General features: G+C 33.6%; 1 pseudogene; it reads right to left on the reverse strand.

Annotated features, from left to right (window-relative positions):
• LOC131748094 (large ribosomal subunit protein eL31-like) overlaps positions 1-16027 on the reverse strand; it is a 28195-nt pseudogene extending 12168 nt beyond the window's left edge.
• Positions 16028-25823: the final 9796 nt, after the last annotated feature.

Below are 25823 nucleotides of genomic sequence, written 5' to 3' on the forward strand. Positions count from 1 at the left end.
TCAGTTATTCTGTTATTTATTCCTTTTAGAGAAATTTTAAGTTCATTTATTGTGTTGTTCATCTTTGTTGTTTGCTCTTTAATTCTTCTAGGTCCTGTTAAAGGTTTCTTGTATTTTCTCCATTCTATTTCCAATATTTTGGATCATTTTTACTATCATCACTCTGCATTCTTTTTCAGGGAGACTGCTTATTTCCTCTTCATTTGTTTGGTCTTGTGGGTTTTTACCTTACTCCTTCATCTGCTGTGTGTTTCTCTATCTTCTCATTTTGCTCATCTTACTGTGTTTGTGGTCTCCTTTTTGCAGGTTTCAAGTTTCTTATTTCTGTTGTTTTCAGTGTCTGCTCCCTGTGGCTAAGGTTGGTTCAGTGGGTTATGTAGGTTTCCTGGTGGAGGGGACTAGTGTCTGTCTTCTGGTGGATGAGGCTGGATCTTGTCTTTCTGGTGGGCAGGAATGCATCCTGTGTTGTGCTTTGGTATGTCTGTGAACTTATTATTTTAGTCAGTGTCTCTGCTAATGGATGGGATTGTGTTCCTGTGTTGTTAGTTGTTTGGCATAGAGTGTCCAGAACTGTAGATTGCTGTTCATTGAGTGCAGCTGGGTCTTAGCATTGAGATGGAGATCTCTGTGAGAGCTTTCACCATTTGATATTACTTGGAGCCAGGAGCTCTCTTGTGGACCAATGCCCTGAACTCAGCTCTCCCACCTGAGAAGCACAGGCCTGAAACCCGGCCAGAGCACTAAGACTCTGTCAGCCACAAAGCTCTGAAGGAAAGGGAAAAAGAAAGAAAGATAGAAAGAAAAAACTAAAATTATAAAAAATAAAATAAAGTTATTAAAATAAAAGTTTAAAAGACTATTAAAAATTAAAAAAATTAAAAACTAATTTAAAACAAGAGAGAAAGAAGAGCCAGCCAAACAAACAAAATCTACTAATGATATCAAGTGCTAAAAACTATACAGAAAAAAAGCAAAAACAAAAATGGACAGAGAGAACCATAGGAGAAATGGTAAAGGCAAAACTATACAGGCAAAATCACAGAAAGAAGCGTACACATACACTCACAAAAAGAGAAAAGGGAAAAAAATATATATTTATCTAATATAAAAAAGGAAGAGAGCAGTGAAATCAGTAAACAAATCTATGAATGATATTAAACTCTAAATACTAAAGTATGATAAACATAAAAACATAAATAAATTAGATGCAGAAAGCTAACCCCAAGTCTACAGTTCCTCCCAAAGTCCACCACCTCCATTTTTGGATGATTCATCATCTATTCAGATATTCCAGAGATGCAGCGTACATCATATTGATTGTGGAGATTTAATCCACTGTTCCTGATGCTGCTAGGAGAAATTTCCCTTTCTTTTCTTTGTTTGCACAGCTCCTGGTGTTCAGCTTTGAATTTGGCCCCACCTCTGCATATAGGTCACCTGAAGGCATCTGTTCTTTGCTCAGACAGGATAGAGTTACAGGAGAACTGATTTTGGGGCTCTGGCTCACTCAGGCCAGGGGGAAGGAGTGCTATGGGATGTGGTGTGAGCCTGTGGTGGCAGAGGCCAGTGTAACTTTGCAACAGCCTGAGGAATGCAGTGTGTTCTCCCAGGGAAGTTGTCCCTGCAGCATGGGACCCTGGAAGTGGCAGGCTGCACAGTCTCTCGGGAGGAGTGGTGTGGATAATGACCTGTGCTTGCTCACAGGCTTCTTATTGGCTGCAGCAGCAGCCTTAAATCTCATGCCCATCTGTGGTGTCTGTGCTGATAGCCGTGGCTCGTGCCCATCTCTGGAGCTCATTTAGGCAGTGCTCTGAATCCCCTCTCCTTGCAAACCCAGAAACAATTGTCTCTTGCCTCTTAGGCAGTTCCAGATATTTTCCCGGACTACCTTCCAGCTAGCTGTGGTGTACTAGCCCACTTCAGGCTGTGTTCAGTCAGCCAACCCCAGTCCTCTCCCTGGGGTCTTCCTCTGAAGCCTGACCCTCAGCTCCCAGCACCCACCTGCACTGATGGGTGAGCAGACAAGCCTCTCAGGCTGGTGAGTGCTGGTTGGCATCGATCCTCTGTGCAGGAATCTCTCTGCTTTGCCCTCTACACCCTTGTTTCTGCACTCTCTTCCATGGTTCTGAAGCTTCCCCCCAACCATCCCCAGTCTACACCACTCAAGGGTCTTCCTAACATGTTGAAAATTTTCCTCCTTCACAACTCCCTCCCTGAAGGACAGGTTCCTTCCATATTCTTTTGTCTCTGTTGTTTTCTTTTTTCTTTTGCCCTACCCAGGTATGTGGGGTGTTTCTTGCCTTTTGGGAGGTATGAGGTCTTCTGCCAACATTCTGTAGGTGTTCTGTAGGAGTTGTTCCACATGTGGATGAATTTCTGATGTATTTGTTGGGAGGAATGTGATCTCCACATCTTACTCCTCTGCCATCTTGAAGGTCTCAGGAGAGATAATTTAGATATTGATTTTCTGCCCATTTTCAAATAAACCCTTCTCCACATGTGAGCTATAAATTATTACTAGGATAGGCACACTTTGTTTTTCCATGATAGTCCTAGTTTATTTCTATTGCTTCAACAACCGAACTACTTAGTACCCTATCTTAACTTTGTATAGGTTTGGACAAAAAATATGTTACAATGTATAAATTGTCCTAATGCAACTTCATTTCTTGTCAGTATATCTCAAATTTCAATATCACCTGGCATCAGATATAAAAAAAGAAGGGTGCTTAGTTTAAGATGGTACATTTTTCCTCAGTCTTTTATCAAAATAGTTTTTAAAATAGTGAGATTTCCTATCAGTTTACTCCTTTCCTACTTACCTTATGAATCAATGTACCTAAAAGTAGTAAAGAAAAGTTCTTGATTATAATCTCTACCAATTGTGAGTAATAATACAATGCTGTTTGAAAATATTTCTTTGTATAAACAAGGCAGGACTTTAAATGCATTTACTTTATTGGATTAATTAAAATAACTGTTTTATTAAGAAATAATTATTATTACCTGCTTTATCTTTGAGATCTTTAATAGATGCTAATTTGTTATTAGAAATATCTCATTAGAATAAACCAACTGAGAACAATATTATTTATTTTCACCTTTACTGTATGGCTCATAATATAAAATCTCAAGAGGAAAAGCTTTTGGTCACTCTAAATACTTTGGATTTATAGAAATCTCTACATAGGTATATAAATGCCTTTTTTCTCTGCAGAATATAGAATACTAATAAAGATAATAAAATATTCATATATGACAATGTAAAATTTTATACATGGAGAGTCCAAGAAAACAATCAATAAGCTATAGTAACAAAATAATGCATCAAGGCTTGCACATATCTTTAAAGCAAATAAAATTGGTTCTTAATGAAAAGACTGATGGGAAATATCACCATGCAATTTCTTCTACTAACATTTATAACAAAATAAATAGTAAAAACAGAAATATAAGGGCACAGATGTCAAGAAGGATGCAGCAATTAAATGTATTTGAGCATTTAAAAACTACCAGTTTGTTGAATATGACATAAATCTGCTCATATGATTGGGAATGATAACTACTTTATTCCTTCAAAATCCACCTAACCTCTTTGGAAGTCACTGATAATTTTCATTTTCTTCCATATCCATATTTTCCTGTAGGTAGCACAGTTTGCTATTAACATATACATTTATATGTAAATTAATTATTTATATATCAACTCAAAGAAAGGAACACTATCATAATATTTTTGGCAAGATAACTGTTTTTATGACAGTCTAATACAAGAAAATTAAAGGAATGTCATTAAATGGTTTTCAATGTAGTAATACTGAGCTATTTTATTAATTTGGTTTTTATTTAGCCTTCCCATAATAGTATCAAAGTTTAAAATAAAAATGTTTTGATTGATTTCTCTTTGAAATCGAGTCCTATAAAAGAGCTCATGAGAAATGTTAATGGAGTTATATTTTCTTACTCTGTTTTTATTGATAAATTTTAGAGATATAGATATTATATTGTTATGTTATATTATTACATATTATTATATATAATAAACACAATATGTTTGTTACCTGAATTCTTCCCTATGTTCATTATATTCTTAGTTGCTGTTTGTTTCCCTATAAGTTTGTTTCACTGACTATTTTTTAAGTGACTAGCAATAATGTTCACGAAGTTAAATATTTCAACCAGAAAATAAATTATAAAATAGTCCACAAAATGGATGCTTATCATAAAATAGCTTAGTTAATTTAAACAATTTTAAAACATTTGCAGAAGCTTCCATATTAGAGCCATGAATAGAGTTTTTTTTTTTTTTTTTTTTTTTCAGTACGTGGGCCTCTAACTGTTGTGGCCTCTCCCGTTGTGGAGCACAGGCTCCAGACGCACAGGCTCAGCGGCCATAGCTCATGGGCCCAGCCACTCCACAGTATGTGGGATCTTCCTGGACCAGGCCATGAACCCGTGTCCCCTGCATCAGCAGGGGGACTCTCAACCACTGTGCCACCAGGGAAGCCTGAGTCTTATCTTATAAGGAATATAATATATAGTTCAGAAAAAAAAATTAAAGAAATCTAATGAAACAGATTTGCTCTGACCATTTATATAAACCAGCTGCAGTTATTCCCTAGTTTATACAGTCATTACAGTTACTTCTTTAAAAATTATTAAAGGAGAATTTGGCAAAAATTTTTCATCATTCAGGCAGCCAGAATGAGTTGATCAATCATGCTAGTCTTTAGAATTTTGCATCAGTATATAAACAGTCATAACTTTACTTTATATTCTAAATTTCATGTAAATAAATGTAACATATAAAACAAATATACAGCTGCAGAATATCAGTTAAAATGCTTTCTTTCATGTTTTTATATTGGAAAGGAAACTATTCAGGATTTAGTGTATGATGTCCATTCACTCATTTCCTCACCCTACTGCCACAAGTATATATTTCTTTAATTGCTGTAAACTAAAGGTTAATTTATAAAGGGAATTGATTTCTCAGTTGAACTCTTTTGAAAAAGATCAAAAATAGACACTTCTCTAAATAACAAACATTCTCTGTCAAAATTTTCAACTGCATTATACATATTGAAATTCTACAATACTAGAATGATTGATCACAGTGTTAGAAAATAATAATACCAGACTACAAAATAATTGGTGTCAATTATATGTTTTTCATGTGATTAATCTCTTTGTGTCATTTTACTTAAACTTTAAAAAATGGTTTGTTGAGAATTACTATAAAATGAAACAGACACAATTTTTTTTTTCTCAGACAAAACTTCATGAAATAAAAGGCATTATGAAGTAAAGCATGGGATTTAAAGGAAGAGACATTTTACATAAATGAAAATGGCACTTTGGGGAATTTCCTGTTTGTCCAGTGGTTAGAATTCCATGCTTTCACAGCCAAGGGCTGGGGTTCAATCCCCGATCAGGGAACTAAGATCCTGCAAGCCATGCATCATGGCATCCCCCCAAAAAAAGGCACTTTGTTTATTGACATGTCAGAAACCTGGAAAGCCAAAGTAGTTTTAGTACCTAGGCATGAATAGTTAATATCTGAGTAATAATAATACAAATAAAGATTATTAGCATCAGAAAACACAACTAAGAAGATATATCCAATGTTAGATACCACATGTAAGTGAACCTGGAATACATACCTCTGACAGCAATTTGGAGTTCTGGACCTCGATATTTCCAACCTAAAATTAAGCTCCTATCTGCTTTGTGTCTTTTCACTTCTTCAGGATAAGCACCCAGGAAACCTGAGAAATTGTCATGGGTCTCCAAGGAACAGGGGGAAAAATAGTAAAACTTTAGAAACCCAGAAGAAAGAAGCAAGACTGAAAGAAAGCTGTAAAGCTGAGCAGAGATTTCAACAGCTGCAAGATGCTGGTGAATTCAAGAATCAACAAAATAAAGTAGCTCAGTAAACACCTAAAACTTTCCATTGAAAACCCAGAAAAGTCATGCTGTAAAAGAAAGACTCATGTCCCAGAACTATGGGATCTGTCTTAGTCTTAAGAGCAAGATTATAAAGACCTACTCCAACAAAGGCTAGCATTTAGTTTCCACTGCAAAAAAAGTGCTTCATCAGTAATTTAACTACCTAGAAGGAGAGAACTTAATCCTCTTTAGAGGAAAATAAGAAACTGCAGAGTCTCTACAAGATACTATTCCCAATGGTAACTATATAAACATAAATTACTAGACAAATAAAGAAGCAATAAAACGTGACACAAACTGAGAGGCAAAAAAAAGTCAATAGAAATAGATGAACAAATGCAAACAATTTTAATTAGCAGATATGTACATTAAAAATCATCATAAGAAATATATTAAAGAATCTCAAGAAAATGTGACTATAATGAGTAAAGATATGGAGTACTTTAGGAGACACCTTGAATATCTAAAAAAGAACCAAAGGAACCAAAGGCTCCATGTAATATCAAACAATGAAAGCTCTCCCAGAGATCTCCATCTCAACTCTAAAACCCAGCTCCACTCAATGACCAGCAAGCTATAGGGCTGGACACTGTATGCCAAACAACCAGCAAGACAGGAACACAATCCCACTCATTAGTAGAGAGGCTGCCTAAAATCATAAGGTCACATACACCCCAAAAGACACCACAGGACATAGTCCTGCCACACCAGAAAGATAAGATCCATCATAATACAACAGAACACAGACAGTAGTCCACTCCACCAGGAAGTACACAACCCATTAAACGAACCTTAGTCACTGAGGGAAGACACAAAAACAATGGGAACTACAAACCTGCAGCCTGCAAAAAGGAGAACCCAAACACAGTAAGTTAAGCAAAATGAGAAGACAGAGAAACACACAGCAGATGAATGAGCAAGGTAAAAACCCACAAGAGCAAACAAATGAAGAGGAAATAAGCAGTCTACTTGAAAAAGAATTCAAAGTAATGATAGTAAAAGTGATCTAAAATCTTGGAAATAGAATGGAAAAAATACCAGAAACATTCAACAAGGACTTAGAAGAACTAAATAGCAAACAAATAATGATGAACAACAGAATAAATGAAATTAAAAATTATCTAAAAGGAATCAATAGCAGAATAACAGAGGAAGAAGAACGGATAAGTGACTTAGAAGACAAAATATTGGAAATAACTACCATAGAGCAGAATAAAGAAAAAAAAAATGAAAACAATTGAGGACAGTCTTAGAGACCTCTGGAACAACATTAAACACATCAACATCCAAATTATAGGGGTCCTGGAAGAAGAAGAGAAAAAATAGGGACTGAGAAAATATTTGAGACATTATAGTTGAAAGCTTCCCTATATGGAAAAGAAAATAGTCAATCAAGTCGAGGAAGCACAAAGAGTCCCATACAGGATAAATCCAAGGACAAACATGCCAAGACACATATTAATCAAACTGTCAAAAATTAAATACAAAGAAAAAATATTAAAAGACCAAGGGGAAAATAACAAATAGCATACAAGGGAATTGCCATAAAGTTAAGAGCTGATCTTTCAGCAGAAGCTCTGCAAGCCTGACATATTTAAAGTGAAGAAAGGGAAAAATCTAAAACCAAGAGTACTCTATTAAGCAAAGGTCTCATTCAGATTCAACGGTAAATTTAAAAACTTTACAGATAAGAAAAAGCTAAAAGAATTCAGCACCACCAAACCAGATTTGCAACAAATGGTAAAGGAACTTCTCTAGGTTGGAAACACAAAAGAAAGAAAAGACCTACAATACTAACCCAAAACAAGTAAAAAAAATGGTAATAGGAGCATACATATCAATAACTACCTTAAATGTAAATATATTAAATGCTCCAAACAAAAGACATATCCTGGCTGAACAGATGCAAAAACAAGACCTATATATATGCTGTATACAAGAGACTCACTTCTGTCCTAGGGACACGTACAGACTGATAGTGAGGGGATGGAAAAAGATGTTCCAAGCAAATGAAAATCAAAAGAAACTGGAGTAGCTATTATCATATCAGACAAAATATACTTTAAAATAAAGACTACCACAAAAGAAAAAGAAGGATACTACATATTGATCAAAGGATCAATCCATGAGGAAGATATAACAATTGAAATATTTATGCACTCAGCATAGGAACATCTCAGTACATAAGGCAAGTACTAACAACCATAAAAGGGGAAATTGACAGTAACACAATCATAGTGGGGACGTTGACAACACACTTTAACCAATGGACAGATTATCCAATATGAAAATAATTAAGGAAACAAAAGCTTTAAATGATACATTAACAGGATGGACTTAATTGTTATTTATAGGACATTCCATCCAAAAAAAATAGAATACAATTTCTCCTGAAGTGCTCATGGAACATTCTCCAGGATAGATAATATCTTGGGTCACAAATCAAGCCTTGGTAAATTTAATAAAAGTGAAATCATACCAAGTATCTTTTCTGAACACAATGCTATAAGACTAGATATCAATTACAGGAAAATATTGGTGAAAAATACAAAAACATGGAGGTAAAACAATACACTACTAAATAACCAAGAGAACACTGAAGAAATCAAGGAGGAAATCCAAAAATACCTAGAAACAAATGACAATGAAAACACGACAACCCCAAACCTATGGATGCAACAAAAGCAGTTCTAAGAGGGAAGTTTATAGCAATTCAATCCTACCTCAAGAATCAAGAAATATCTCAAATAAACAACCTAACCTTACACCTAAAACAATTAGAGAAAGAAGAACAACAACAAAAAAAAAACACCCAAAGCTAGGAGAAGGAAAGAAATAATAAAGATCAGATAAGAAATAAATGGAAAAGAAATGAAGGAAACAATAGCAAAGACCAATAAAACTAGAAGCTGTGTTTTTGAGAAGATAAACAAAATTGATAAACCATTAGCCAGACTCATCAAGAAAAAAAGTGAGAAGACTAAAATCAGTAGAATGAGAAATGAAAAAGGAGAAATAACAACTGACACTGCAGAACTACAAATGATCATGAGAGATTACTACCAGCAAATATAGGCCAATAAAGTGGACATTCTGGTAGAATAGGACAAATTCTTAGAAAAGCACAACCTCTGAGACTGAACGAGAGAGAAATCTAAAATATAAACAGACCAATCACAAACACTGAAATTGAGATTGTGATAAAAATATTCCAAGAAACAAAAGCTCAAAACCAGATGGCTTCACACACAAATTCTATCAAACATTTAGAGAAGAGCTAACATGTATCCTTCTCAAATTCTTCCAAAATATAGCAGAGGGAGGAACACTCAAAAACTCATTGTATGAGGTCTCCAACACCCTGATACCAAAACCGAACAAAAATGTCACAAATATCAAAAACTGCAAGCCAATATCACTGATGAACATAGATGCAAAAATCCTCAGAAAATACTAGCAAAAAGAATACAACAGTACATTAAAAAGATCATACACCATGATCAATTGCGGTATATCCCAGGAATGCAGGGATTCTTCAATATACACATATCAATCAAGATGACTAACCATATAAACAAATTGAAGGAGAAAAAACATATGATGTTCTCAATATATGCAGACAAAGCTTTCAACACAATTCAACACTCATTTATGATAAAAACCCTCCTGAAAGTAGGCATAGAGGAAACTTACCTCAACATAATAAAGGCCATATATGACAAACCCACAGCCAACATCATTCTCAGTGGTGAAAAACTGAAACCATTTCCTCTAAGATCACAAACAAGACAAGGGTGCCCACTCTCACCACTATTATTCAACCTAGGTTTGGAAGTTTTACCACAGTAGTCAGAGAAGAAAAAGAAATAAAAGAATCCAAATCAGAAAAAAAGAAGTAAATCTGTCATCTATTTGAAGATGGCATAATACTATACATAGGGAATTCTAAAATTGCTCCCAGAAAATAATGAGAACTAATTGGTGAATTTGGTAATGTAGCAGGATACAAAGTAAATGCATTGTGAAAATGGCTATACCACCCAAAGCAATCTACAGATTCAATGCAATCCCTATCAATCTACCAATGGCATTTCTTCAGACCTAGAACAAAACATTTTACAATTTGTATGGAAACACAAAAGACCCCAAATAACCAAAGCAATCTTGAGAAAGAAAAATGGAGCTGGAGGAATCAGGCCCCTGGACTTCAGACTACACTACAAAGCTACAGTAATCAAGACCGTATGGTATTGGTGCAAAAACAGAAATATAGATCAATGGAACAGGACAGAAAGCCCAGAGATAAGCCCACATACATATGGTCACCTTACCTTTGATAAAGGAGGTAAGAATATACAATGGAGAAAATTCAGCCTCTTCAATAAGTGGTGCTGGGAAAACTGGACAGCTACATGTGAAAGAATGAAATTAGACCACGCCTTAATACTATACACAAAAATAAACTCAAAATGGATTAAAGACTTAAATATAAGGCCAGACACTAACAAACTCTTAGAGGAAAACATAGAACACTCTGTAGCATAAATAACAGCAAGATACCTTTGGACACACCTCCTAGAGAAATACAAATAAAAACAAAAATAAACAAATGGAACCTAATGAAGCTTAAATCCTTTTGCACAGCAAAGGAAACTATAAACATGACAAAAAGGCAACCCTCAGAATGGGAGAAAATATCTGCAAATGAAACAACGGACAAAGGATTTATATCCAAAATTTACAATCAGTTCATGCTGCTCAATAAAAAAAAAAAAAATCCCAAAATGGGCGGAAGACCAAAATAGACATTACTCCAAAGAAGATATACAGATTGCCAACACACACATGAAAGCATGCTGAACATCATTAATATTGGAGAAATACAAATGAAAACTACAGTGAGGTATCACCTCATACCACTCAGAATGGCCATCATCAAACAATCTACAAACAATAAAAGCTGGAGAGGGTGTGGAGTAAAGGGAACCCTCTTGTACTCTTGGTGGGAATATAAATTGATACAGTCACTGTTGAGAACAGTATATTAGTTCCTTATAAAACTAAAAATAGAATTACCATATGACCTAGCAATTCCACTACTGGGCATATACCCTGAGAAAACCATAATTCAAAAAGAATCAAGTATCACAATGTTCATTGAAGCACTGTTTACAATAACCAGTGCATGGAAGCAACCTAAAATCCATCAACAGATGAAGGATAAAGAAGATGTGGCACATATATACAATGGAATATTACTCAGCCATAAAAATAAATGAAATTGAGCTTTCTGCAGTAAGTTGGATGGCCCTAGAGTCTGTCATTCAGAGTGAAGTAAGTCGGAAAGAGAAAGTACTGTATGATAACACATATATATGGAATGTAAAAAAAAAAATGTTTCTGAGGGACGTAGGGGCAGGATGGGACACATATGTAGAGAATAGAATTGAGGACACAGGTAAGGGGGAAGGGTATGCTGGGATTACTGAGAAAGTGGCATTGACATATATACACTACCAAATGTAAAATTAATAGCTAGTGGGAAGCAGCCCCATAGCACAGGGAGATCAGTTCAGTGCTTTGTGTCCATCTAGAGGGGTGGGATATGAAGTGTCTGAGGGAGACACAAAAGGGAGGAGATATGGGGATATATGTATATGTATAGTTGATTTACTTTGTTATAAAGCAGAAAATAACACACCATCATAAAGCAATTATACTACAATAAAGATTTTAAAACTAAATAAATAACAAATTATCTCTCCCTGTTCTATATATCTGTGTGTTTATGTGACTATGTATGAATGTATCTATCTATCCATGTATCTGTCATCTTTCTTAAATCTAATGTATAAATGCAAGATATATTTTACCAGTGTAAACATTCAAGTTATTTGCTGACATAATGAATTATTTTCCTTTTTTCAATAAAAACTAACATAAAGATTGTATTTAAACTAATATAAAGGAAAAGTTGATGCATCTATATAGGTGTCAAATTTGAGTCCTGAGTAACATGCTCCTACTCTTCTCTTTGTTGTGTTATTTATATATATTACAAAAACTTTTAAAGATAAAGTAAAAATGAATATTAAAATATCCAGACATATATATCTTATTTTGTTGCTTTTCCTCCAAGAAATTCAGAAATCATGGATCAAAGAAGCCCAGTGATCTTGGGAATGATGAGATTAAAAATAAAATATGATTCAAAAGAACAATAATGCATGTTTAACATGAAAATGTTTTTTAAGCATTGATAGCTTTTACCTATCATGTATTGCTTTTCAGACACTACCCCCTTCATCCTTATACATTGTCTCCATGTAACCATATGGTGAAGATTCCTAAGGCAAGAATTAATATTCCTAATTAGTTAGTATAAATAAGTTTCTAGCTACAAAGTTTACTTTTTTAAAAGGGAAAATATATTACAAAATTAATACACAGCTCACACAAGTTGTAACACATGGTTCCTTAGGCATCTTCGCTCCATCCCACTTTTCTTTTTTGTTTTTTTAACAGAGAAAACCAAAGAAAATTTTCCACAACACAATGAAAGAAAGAAAATTTTAAAAATAATGAAATGTCTTCCTTTTCCCTAAATATTTCACCAAAAATAGTACATTAAAGCAACCAGTATACCACTTCCCTTCTTTTGGCCAAAAGTAAACACACATATTTATATATGATTTCCCTTTTCAATTCAGTCTTGACATGGAATATGAAGCTACATATATAGTGAATTCAATTGTATTTATACAACTCACCTCATCATTTGAAATGGATTTGCAAGCCAATATTTTTCAAAATTAACACTTACTAAACATACTGCCCTAAGTTAAGGATTTGGAGAGGTATTTTCCACAGGAGTGTAGGAAAGCAGAGGTGGCTCTGATACTCATCTGTTGTAAAAGTAATTCATCTTGTTAAATTGATGAATTTAATAAGAGTGCCTATACTTAAGTATATCTCCAAACAATTTGTGACTCACTTTACACATTCACTTTTTAAATGTAAATTTAAAATTTTTATTTTATATTGGAGTAGAGTTGATTAGCAATGTTGTGTTAGTTTCAGGTGTACAACAATGTGATTCAGTTATACATATAGATGTATTTATTCTTTTTCAAATTATTTTCCCATTTAGGTTACTACAAAGTATTGATCAGAATTCCCTGTGGTATACAGTAGGTCCTTGTTGGTTATCTATTTTAAATATACATGTGTACATGTCAATCTGAAACTCCCAATCTGCCCCTCCCCCCCACCTTTCCCCCATTGTTACTGTAAGTTCATTCTCTAAGTCTGTGAGTCTGCTTCTGTTTTGTAAATAAGTTCGTTTGCATCATTTTTTGTAGATTCTACATATGTGATATCATATGATATTTGTCTTTCTCTGTCTGACTTACTTCACTTAGTATGATAATTTCCGGGTCCATCCATGTTGATGCAAATGACATTATTTCATTCTTTTTAATGGATGAGTAATATCTCATTGTATATATGTACCACATCTTCTTTATCCATTCATCTGTCAATGGACACATAGGTTACTTCCATGTCTTGGCTATTGTAAACAATGCTGCAATGAATATTGGGGTGCAGGTATGTTTTTGAACCACATTTCTCTCTGGATATATGACCAGGAGTGGGATTGCTGGATCATATGGTAGTTCTATTTTTAAATTTTGCTGACCCTCCATGTGGTTCTCCATAATGGCTATAACATTTTACATTCCCACCAACAGTGTAGGAGGGCTCCCTTTTCTCCACACCTTCTCTAGCATTTCTTATTTGTAGACTTTTTGGTGATGGCCATTCTGACTGGTGTGAGGTGATATCTCATTGTAGTTTTGATATTGCTAATTATTAGTGAAATGCTAATCAAAATTTTTAATGTAAAATTTTAAAAATAAAATGACAAATTCTATGATTTTTTTTAGTAATACATCAAATCATTAATTTGCTATGGTCTGTGGTAGTATGCAAGTGCAGTATATAGACCATGCCACTGAGGGATCCCAATACTTACAGTATTCTATTATATACAGGGTAGATAATCAAACAGACTGAGGAAAAAAGAAAGGCCAATATTTCCAATCTTGTCATCAGAATCACCAAAGGACAATGTTACAAAGGAGTAGAATTCACAGTGGGCAACTTTCCTTTGATTTTAGGACTGTATGCTCTTCTGGGAATAAAATCTTATCCTGATCTCTCATTCTTTACTTTATTTGTAAAAGAAAACTTCTAAGTGTATTTTATTGCTAAAGTCAGTCAGACTAGAAACTATACACCTTACTAACTACAATTTTTTTTTTTTGTCATCATGGCAATTGTTGACAATAAAGGTTAGGGAAGTAATTTGAATATTTTAAAACTAAATCTATTTGAAAATTAACTTGCATGCCCACAGGACTCAGTAATAGAAGGCAAATAAGAGGATGCAATTCAATCAGATAAAATCAAAGCTTCAACATGTCAGTAAAATAATACTCTGATAACTAACTGGGTAATAGGAAATACAACTAGATTGGTGGCTCTAACCTAGACTCATATCTGGAGACATTGCTGACTGTCACCATTGGGAGTGGTGTTACTAACGTCCAATGGGTAAAGGCCAGGTGTGCTGCTTCAATTCACAGGAGAGAACCACACAACAAAGTATTATTCATCTTTAATTGTCAGTGGAGATTGGAAACCCTAAGCTAGACTACAGGTCAAGAGAAAAGATTTTTGAACATAAGAATATGTTCTTTTAAATACATCTAATATGATTGTGAATATTATAACAACAGTGTTAATCCCAATGACAGGTTTTCCTTGCAAATATTGTTCATTCATTGCAACATTTCTCAGATATCATACCCTCTGTGAAAACTTCTGTGGGTCTGATGTCCAATTGAGTTACTTCTTCTTCTATGCTGCTGTTGTATACGGTATGCATACTGATATTTTTCATTGATAATGTATAACACTATCATGTACTTATTTGATTAACATAACTATCATTGCTACCATACTGAGAGAACTTTGAGGGCTGACATTATATGCTATTCATTATTTATTACTAGAACATAGAACATTGACTAGCAAATACTCATTAAATGTTTCTTGAATTGTGCTGAACTGAATGTTAAGAAAATTAATTCCTTATTTTGGATTTGAAATAACTTCTAAAGCAGTAATTAAATAGTATGATCAAAATAGCTATTTCTAAATACTATGACCATGCTATTCCAGCTACAGTAACAACCAGGTCAGGAATATTGGAATTTTTTTTTTTCAGTCTTAAAGGAAAAAAGTCAGGCCCTTAGGGAAGTGTTTAGTGGTTGTGTCTAAAGAATATTATCATTTATTCTCTGTGCTTGTGAACATTTATATGCAGGTAGTTGTTACTGTTTCACATAATTTAATAGAGACAGAAGACTCTTTTACTTTTCTCTAGGTTTACTATGTCTGTAAAAGTTGGAGAAATGACCTCAAGAACTGCCAATGAGGATTGTAGGATACTAATTTTACCTTTATAAATGAGATGATTAAAATTTGCAAATACTTAATACCTCTCAGTTTACTTTTACCAAGCTGAGTAATTCTCAGGCTATATTTGCATGATATAAATAAAGAAAATAATGCCAATTTCAATTTTACATTAACAGTAAGACTCCATCACCTTGATCTCCAAACCAGACAATGATATCACACAAGAAAAGAAAATAGGCCAATATCACTGATGAAAATAGATGCAAAAATCCTCAACAAAATACTAGTAAACCAAATCCAACACTTTAAAAGGATCATACACTATGATCAAGTGGGATTTTCCCATGGGTATAAGGGTTCTCCAAAATATGTAAGTCAATGAATATGATACACCACATTAAAAAACTGAAGACTAAAAAGCATATGATCATTTCAATAGATGCAGAAAAAGATTTTGACAAAATTCAGCATTGATTTATGATAAAAAACACTCCAAAAAGTGGGTATAGAGGGAACTTACCTCAACATAATAAATGCCATACACAACAAACCCACAGCAAACATCTTTTGCAATGTGAAAAGCTGAAAACATTTCCGCTATGATCAGGAACAAGGAAAGGATGTCGACTCTCACCACTTTTATTCAACATAGTTTTTGAAGTCTTAGCCATAGCAATCAGAGAAGAAAAAGGAATCCAAATTTAAAAAAGAAGTAAAACTGTCACTGTTTACAGATGACATGATACTATACATAGAAAATCCTAAAGATGCTACCAGAAAACTCCAAGAGCACATCAACGCATTTGTAAAGTTGCAGGATACAAAATTAATACACAGAAATCTCTTGCATTCCTATAAATTAACAATGAAAGATAAGAAAGAGAAATTAAGGAAGCAATCTAATTTACCATCACATCCAAATAATAAAATACTTAGGAATACACCTTCCTAAGGAGGCAAAAACCTGTAGTCAGAAAACTATAAGATGTGGATGAAAGAAATCAAAGATGACACAAACAGATGGAGAGATATACTATATTCTTGGATTGGAAGAATCAATATTGTCAAAATGACTATACTAACCAAAGTAATCTACAGATTAAATGCAATCTCTATCAAATTACCAATAGCATTTTTCACAATATTAGAAAAATAAATTTTACATATGGAAATACAAAAGACCCTGAATAGCCAAAGCCATCTTGAGAAAGAAAATGGATCTGGAAGAATCAGGCTCCCTGACTTCAGACTATATTACAAAGCTACAATAATCAAAATACTATGGTACTGGCACAAAAACAGAAATATAGATCAATGGAACAGGATACAAAGTCCAGAGATAAACCCATGCACCTGCAGTCAACCAATCTATAACAAAGGAAGCAAGAATATACAGTGGAGAAAACAGTCTCTTCAATAAGTGGAAAACTGGACAGCTACATGTAAAATAATGAAATTAGAATATTCTCTAACACCATACACAAAAAGAAACACAAAATGGATTAAAGACCTAAATGTAAGACCAGATACTAAAAGACTCTTATAGGAAAACATAGGCAGAACACTCTCTGACATAAATTGCAGCAAGATCTTTTTCAATCCTCCTCCTAGAGAAATGAAAATAAAAACAAATTAAACAAATGGGACCTAATGAAACTTAAAAACTTTTGCACAGCAAAGGAAACCATAAACAAAACAAAAAGACAACCTACAAATTGGGAGAAAATATTTGCAAACAAAGCGACCAACAAGGGATTTTTCTCCAAAATATACAAATAGCTCACGCAGGTTAATATTTAAAAAAAACCAAACAACCCAATCAAAAAATTGGTGGAAGATCTAAAGAGATATTTCTCCAAAGAAGACATACATATGGCCAATAGGCACATGAAAAGATGCTCACTATCACTAATTATCGGAGAACTGCATATCAAAACTTCAATGAGATATCACCTCACACCTGTCAGAATTGCCATCATCAAAAAATCTACGAACAATAAATGCTGGAGAGGATGTGGAGAAAAGCGAACCTCCCCCACACAGTTGGTGGGAATGTAAATTGGTACAGTCATTATGGAGAATAATATGGAGGTTCCTTTAGAAACTAAAAATAGAGCTACCATATGATCCAGCAATCCCACTTCTGAGAATATATCCAGAGAGAACCATAATTTGAAAATATAAGTGCATCCCAATGTTCATTGCAGCACTAGTTTCAATAGCCAGGACATGGATGCAACCTAAATATACATCAATGGAGGAATGGATAAAGAAGATGTGGTATATACATATATCTATATACATATACAATGGGATATTACTCAGTCATAAAAAAGAATGAAATAATGTCATTTGCAGTGACATGGATAGACCTAGAGATTATCATCCTGAGTGAAGTAAGTCAGACAGAGAAAGACATATATCATATGATATCTCTTATATGTGGAATCTAAAATAATTGTACTAATGAAATTATTTTCAAAACAGAAATAGAGTTACTCTGTAGAAAACTAACTTATGGTTACCAAGGCGGAAAGGTGGGGGCAGGGATAAACTGGGAGATTGAGATTGACATATACACATAACTATAGATAAAATAGATAACAAATAAGAACCTACTGTATAGTTCAGGGAACTCTACTCAATACTCTGTAATGACCTATATGGGAATAGAATAAAAAAAGAGTAGATATATGTAATATATGTATAACCGATTCACTTTGCTGTACAGCAGAAACTAACACATTGTAAATCAACTATACTCCAATAAAATTAATTTTCAAAATGCACAAAAGAAAAAAAAAACTAGTAGTAAAAAGTCACTTAAAAAAACAACAACAGTTAGTCTCATCAAAGATGCTAGACTAAGTTATTGATTTTAGGTAATGTTCAGAGTAAACAAAAATGCTTTGGTAAATTTTGTGGCTTAAAGATCAAATGCTCCATAAAGAACCAGAGGCAGAATTCAGATCTTTATAGTATCTAGTAGACCCAAATGGAGTACATGTGAGGAGGAATGGACAAATTTGTATGCAATATCACCTAGTTTCCCTAATTGATACTTCACCCCAGATAGTATCTTTGGTGTAGGCTACTGAACAAGATTATAAAGAGTTGCCTGCTGCCTCTGACCTCATCATTTATTCTGCCTTTTCTAAAAGAAAAAAATATTCATTTTTATTTCTCTTCAGTCCTCTGTACAAGAGTAGAGACCTAGGGTAGAGAAAAATTCTCATACTTCAAACCTGAAATCCTTGTAGATGGGCCAAGGAGAAAGATGAGCAGCTTTGCCTATCTCCCAGCCTCATAAACTTCATCCATCAGTCCCTCACTGTGCTGCTCTCATTGCTGTGAAAATTTACTTTTCCATTGAACATTTATATGCATTTATTTTTTAATATTTTACTTAATTTTGTTTTATTTTATTTTTAGAACTTTGTCCTCTTTGCTATAAGAGTATATTTGACTTTGGGAGATAGCATGAACTAAGTTGTAGGGATTTTCCCTGCTTATTGGAACATTCCTGTTACTATCATAGTCATTCAATCAAGTCTGAAGGATGGAGAGGTAAAGTTTTCAGTGGTGAAGGCTTTCTTTGCTATTAATCTTGGCATTTGGTTCAGTCCCTACGTCACTGCCTCTGAATCAAAAGGAGAAATGGAAGATGCCAAAATCACTTTTTCCTACTTTCTTCTGTAACCAAGTCCTAAATGAAACTTTTATCTGTGTAGTGGTGAACAAAGAAGCATATACTAGCCCCAAGAAGCATATACTCCTATGTTTTCTCATAAGCAGATATAGTTGTATTATGTGGATCAGGGTGACAAAGGCCCTAGAATGTATCAATTAATCCATATTCTAAAGGTATCCCTAAAATGATACTGATTGCTGTTTTGGCAAATAAAATATCAGTATCATTTACCAATTTCCTCAGACTTATAGAAACATTTTACAGTTTCAGGTTTTACATTTAGGTCTTTAATCCATTTTAAATTCTTTTTTATGTGTGGTGTAAGAAAGGGTTCCAATTTCATTATTTTGCATGGGACTATCCAGTTTTCCAAGCGCAATTTATTGAAAAGACTTACCTTTCTCTTTTGAGTATTCTTGGCTCCTTTGTCAAATAGTAGTTTACTGTACATGGATGAGTTTATTTATAGGCTCTTGATTCTTCTTGATTGGTCAGTGTGTCTGTTTTTACACCAGTATCATACCGTTTTGATTACTATAACTTTGTAATATGGTTCAAAATCAGGAAATGTGAAGCCTCCAGGTTTGTTCTTCTTTCTCAAGATTGCTTTGACTATTTGGGGTCTCTTGTGGTTTCATTCAAGTTTTAGGGTAATTTTTTTTTTCTGTGAAAAATTCCATTGGAATGCTGATAGGAGTTGCATTGAATGCATTGAATCTATAGTTCTCTTTCAGTAGTATGGACAGTTTGATGATATTAATTCCTTCAATCCATGAATATGGGATATATTTCCATTTATTTGTGTCTTCAATTTTTTCCATCAATGTCTTATAGCTTTCATCATATAGATCTTTTGCTTCCTGGGTTAAGTTTATCCCTAAGTATTTCATTGTTTTTGTTGCTAATGCAAATGAAATTTTTAAATATTTCTTTTTCAAATAGTTTGTTGATAGTGTATAGAAACATAACTGATTTCTGTATTTTGATTTTGTATTCTGCAACTTTACTGAGATTATTATTAGCAAGGAATGTGGCTGTGAGAGTGGAGCCAAGTATGGGGCCCTCTCAGGGTCTTGGGAACACAGAGAGTAGTGTCTGCTGCTTGGACCCTGGACCCTTGTGACTATGGGCAGACGGTGGTTTTGAGGCAGCTGGAGCAGTTTTCAGTGTATCCAGTGGCTCAGATGATGGTGTCTCCTGCTGGGACATTTTGCCAACAGGACTCTTCATGGACTGCTTCTGGGTGAGACTGGAGCCCATTTACAGGCCCATTTTAGACTGTACCTATCAAATTTATTGGGATTACCTCAAGGGTTTCCAGACTGCAGCCAAGAGGGGATAGAGCCAGTTCACAGACCACACCAGGGTCTATGGACAGGACTGAGATCAGTATGCCTTTTACCTGAGGCATAGGTGGGCATATCTTTTCCCAGGTCCCTTGGCATATGGTACTGATACCAGGACCAAGACCTACTGAGGCTGTAGTTAAGCCATCTGGGTTCAGGCCTTCCTTCTGAAACAGCTCTGCTCAGTCTTGGACTGTACCAGGTTTCACAAACTCCTACTAGTATATCAAAGCTCCCTCTGAGGCCCTTTTATCCATGGATGGATGCCAAATTATTGTTGTTCTGGGGGATACTAACAGGGAACATCTTATTCAGCTATTTTGCTCATGTTTATGTAAAAGTTTTAACTGAGAAAAATTTCCCATAACCACAGATAGATTCTTCACAAATAATAAAAAAATAAAACATCAGATGAGTTTTGTTACTTAAACTGGAGGACTAAATAAGGATTTTATCACATTAAGGATTTATGGCAAAGATATCATACAGTAAATAGGTATTTCAATTTCTTTAATTATGGCTCTAAATTGTGTATTGCCTTTTTATCTATAAGGATTACAGTATCAGCTTCATACTTTGTGCCTGTAAAATATAGATTTACTTATATAAGAAGTTAAATAATCGAGTATAAAATATTCTTATCTAAATTTCTCTGTAAATTACAATTGAAGATGGTCTTCGTTTTGAATCATAAGGTTATAAGCTAAGTCTTGCTGTCCAATTGCTGGTAGTAAGATTTGAAAACCTAGACACAAACAGCCTCCAAAAAGATGTTTATACACTCAATCAGTTTCTAAAAGCTCTTACTTCTCAAATTGGGTTGTTAGTACATGTATAGATATAGCAGATCAACAGATATAATTTAAAACCTTTATATGTGTTTTCTTCCATTTCTGGATAATATTGCAAAACTATCACTTGTGACATAATTAATAAAAGCTACAATAAGGACCATGATTTCCTTCCCTACATGTAAGATTATATGAAAGTCCAAATTAGCAAGATGTATTCTTTTGTCCTTTCCTAGGTTAACTAAATGAGGGTTACATTTAGAAAAGTACTAGACCACAAAAATGCAACAGCATTTCTCCTTTTGCTTGACTCAGGTTTCAGTTTCATAACTAAGGCTTGTTCCAGCTGTATTAAAAACATTGCATAATGCACAACAGTGTATAATGCATAATTACTTCCTCTGCTAAGTAGAACTTTCTCTTAAACTCAGAGATTTTAAGTCAAGTAAAAATTACAATGATATATTGAATACAAATAACACCTCTTTAAAATATCAGCAGTCAATAACTTGAAAAGGAAAACTTGAACTCTGAGTACCACCATAATGACTCAGCATTGATTTATTATGAAATTAGTGCCCGATATAGATTTTGTCAAATGTTACTTCTGGATTAAATTAATTTATCTTTCTGTATTAAAAGTGTAAAAGATAGATGTACAAAAGTGTTTATCATATGCATGTCCTAAAATGGTAAAATTATGTGGCAAAGAAATATGAGAGCACATTTCATATTTATTTTCTCAAAACTTCATCACAATTATGTCTTACTGCAGTTTAGAGAGAATAAGAAAGATAATACATCACTATAAATATGGGTACATAAAATATAGAAACTTTATTGTAATATTAGGGATAAGAACTTGATTTTAGGTGACAGTGTTAAAATTATATTTATTTTTATGGCAACTTAGTGGAATATGCTTGAGAGTGTTAACATAAGAATTTTAACTGATGGTTACATTCGAAATTTGTGATTATGGCCTTTTTCCAAAGTACATTTGCAAAGTATACTCTTTATAACATATTGATTTTTATAAAAATATAACATATATTTATGTTATATATCTATATAACATAGATATAACACTTAAATGAAAGTAAATTTTGTGTTTACATTTCACATTTTACTCTTAGTAAAATCAGTTACCATTTAACCCTTGAAATTCCATTAATTCTTCAGCTCATTTCTTAAGCCAACTACTGAGCTTTTAAAATTGGTAATTACAGATTTAATGCAAAGAAGTTTAATGCAATTCTTTATCAAATGTTCTTGGTCATTTATTATGGACTCATGTTCCTTACTCAGACTTCTGTTATCTTTTTTTCCATCAGAAAACACCGATCACTTCTCTCTCTATTTATCTAATTTAAATTTTAATTTATTATAATTAACATAAAATTGACATTTTTGTGTATAATTCTATGAATTTTGACCACTACTACAAGCAGGAAACAGAACTATTCCATCATTCCCAACACTTCCATATGCTATCTTTTTGTAGTTATACCCTCTCTCCACCCTTAACTCAAGGAATTTAGAATTATCTTGAATTTTTGAAAATGGCGTACAAATGAAATCATGCAGTATGTTACATATTTAGATTGGATTCTTTCACATAGTATGATGACTTGAGATTCATTCAAGTTGTTGCACATATCAATCATTCATTCTTTTTATTGCTAAGCAGTATTCCATTAGGTGCATATATGATAGTTAGCTTATTCATCTACACAATGAAGGACATTTGGGTTGTTTCCAGATTTAGGCGATTATAATTACAGCTGCTATAAATGTATTTCTACAGGTTTTTGTGTAAACATAAGTTTTAATTTATCTACAGTAAATGCTTAGGAGTGAGGTTGCTGGCTCATATGTTAAATGTATGTTTAACTTCATAAGAAACTACCAAACTATTTTGCAGAGCTCCTGTATCCTTTTACATTTTCCTCCAGCAATGAATAAGAGTTAAAATTTCCCTGCATTCTCACTAGGTAACGTATCTCTTAAAGTTTTTTGCACATTTTAAAATGAGTTTTATGTTTTTTCACTATTAAATTTTGATAATTCTGTATATATTCTGAATATAAGTCCTTTGTCAGATAAGTGACTTAACACATATTTTCTGCTAGTCTGTACCGTGTTATTCATTATTTTACCAGTGTCATTTGTAGAGCCAAAGTTTTTAATTTTGATGAAGTTCAATTTATTTATTTATTTTTTAATGAGTCATGATTTCAGTGTCATATCTAAGAATAATTGTATAATGCCAGGTCAGCTAGCTTTCTCACATCTCTTCTTCTAAACATTGTATAACTTTACATTTGATATTTAAAGCTATTTATGATTCATTTTTAGTTAACTTTTGTATAAGGTTGGAAGTTTAGGTCAAGATTTGTTTTTTCATATGGGTATTCAAATTTCACAATATTGTTGAAAGGACTATCTGTTTTCCATTGAATTGCTTTTCAACTTTTTTCAAGATTCAACAGATTACATTTTTGTGGGAATAGTTCTAGACTATATATTCTGTTCTACTGGTTTATATATTTTCTTTCACCTGTTTACTGTAGCTTTATAATAAATATTAAAATGATATTGTAATTTCTCCAACTTTATTCTTACTTTAAAAAATAGTTTCAACAATTCTAGTGACTTTGCCTTTTTATATCAATATCAGAATAAGCTTTTTTATATCGACCAAAAAATCACACTGACATTTTCATTGGAATCATATTAAATCTATGGGTCAATTTGTAGAAAATTTATATCTTTCCTATGTTGAGTATTTTAATGAAAGAATGTAATATGTATCTCCACTACATCTTTGATATCTTTTACCAACGTTTTGTAATTTTCGACATACAAACCCTGCATATGTTTTCTTAGAATGCTTTATACCCTAAAATTTTATTGTATAAAATAGCTTTACTGAGATATGACTCACATATCATACAATTAACACATTTACATTGCACAGATCAATGCTTTAAATACATTTACAGGATTTCACAACCACAATAACAGTCTAATTTTAGATTAAAATCCTGTATCTATTTGCAGTAAAGCTGCATTTCTTCTCCCCACCCCATACTCAGTCCTAAGCATCCACCAAACGGCTCTCTCCAAATTAGCCCACTCTGGGCATTTCATATAATAGAATCACACAGTATGTGGTTTGTTTATGACTGACTTCTTTAACTTAACATAATGTTTCAAGAGTGACCTATGTTGTAACATGCTGCAGTACATTTTTGTTGTTGATTAATATTTCATTGTACAGATATCCCACATTTATTTATCCATTCATCAGTTGATGGACATTTGGTTTGTTTCTAGTTTTTGTCTATTATGAATAATGCTGCCATAAACATTCCTGTACAATTTTTGAGGTGGATGTATACTTTCAGTTCTTGGGTATACAATTAGAAGTTGGAATTTTAGGTCATATGGCAACTATGTATAACTTTTTGAGGAACTGCCAGAATGTTTTCCAAAGTGGCTGTACAAATTTACCTTTCTACCAGCAATGCATGCGATTTCCAATTTCTCTATATCCTTTTCAACATGTGTTACTGTGTGTCTTTTTGATAATAGCACACCTGTGGGTGTGAAGTGGTATCCAGTAGTGGATATTATTTGCATTTACCTAGTTACTAATGATGTTGATCATATTTTTATGTGTTTATTGGCCATTTGTATGTTTTTAAAGGAATAGGTTATTTATTGAAAATGTAAATGGTTTTGAAATTCTGTTCAAATTGTTCATTATTTTTACATAGAAATGTAACTGGTTTTGTGGATTGACCTTTTTTCCTGGGATCTTGAAAAATGTATTTATTTGTTCTCAGATACTTTTGTAGATTCATTGGAATTTTTTATTTGTATTGTTTTCCTAGGGCTGCCATAACAAATTAGAACAGAATTGGTGGCTAAAATAATAGACATTTATTATCTCACTGTTCTGGACGCCGAGTCTAAAATCAATGTGTCGGTAGAGAAATGCCTCTCCAAAGGCTCTAGGGGAGAATCTTTCCTTGTCTCTTCCGGATTAAGGTGCCTGCCTCTTCTTCCTCACTCACCAGAATTGCTTTTAACATTTATATTTCCACTAGTAATCCCTTTAAGACAATTTAGCCTTTTTCTACAATACACATCAAAATTCTTCCAGCTTCTGTCCATTACACAATTCCACAACCACTTCCATATTTTTATGTATTTGTTACAGCAGCACCTTTCATCCCAGTACCAAAATATGTATTTATTTCCTAGGGTGACCATAACATATGACCACAAACTTTGTGGTTTAAACCAATAAAAAAATATTGTTTATTGGAGACCAGAAATCTGTAAGGAAGTGCTCCCTCCAAAGACTCTAGGGAAGAATCATACTTTGCCTCTTCCAGCTTCTAGTGGCTGCTTGCAATCCTTGTAAACATATCACTCCAATATCTGCCTCCACCTTTACACTGACTTTTTCCTCTATGTCCTGTCTTCTCATAAGGACCCTTGTCATTAGATTAAGGGGTATCTGGACAAATCAGGATGGTCTTATCTTGA

Source organism: Kogia breviceps, chromosome X (assembly GCF_026419965.1).
Source record: "Kogia breviceps isolate mKogBre1 chromosome X, mKogBre1 haplotype 1, whole genome shotgun sequence".
NCBI lineage: Eukaryota > Metazoa > Chordata > Mammalia > Artiodactyla > Physeteridae > Kogia > Kogia breviceps.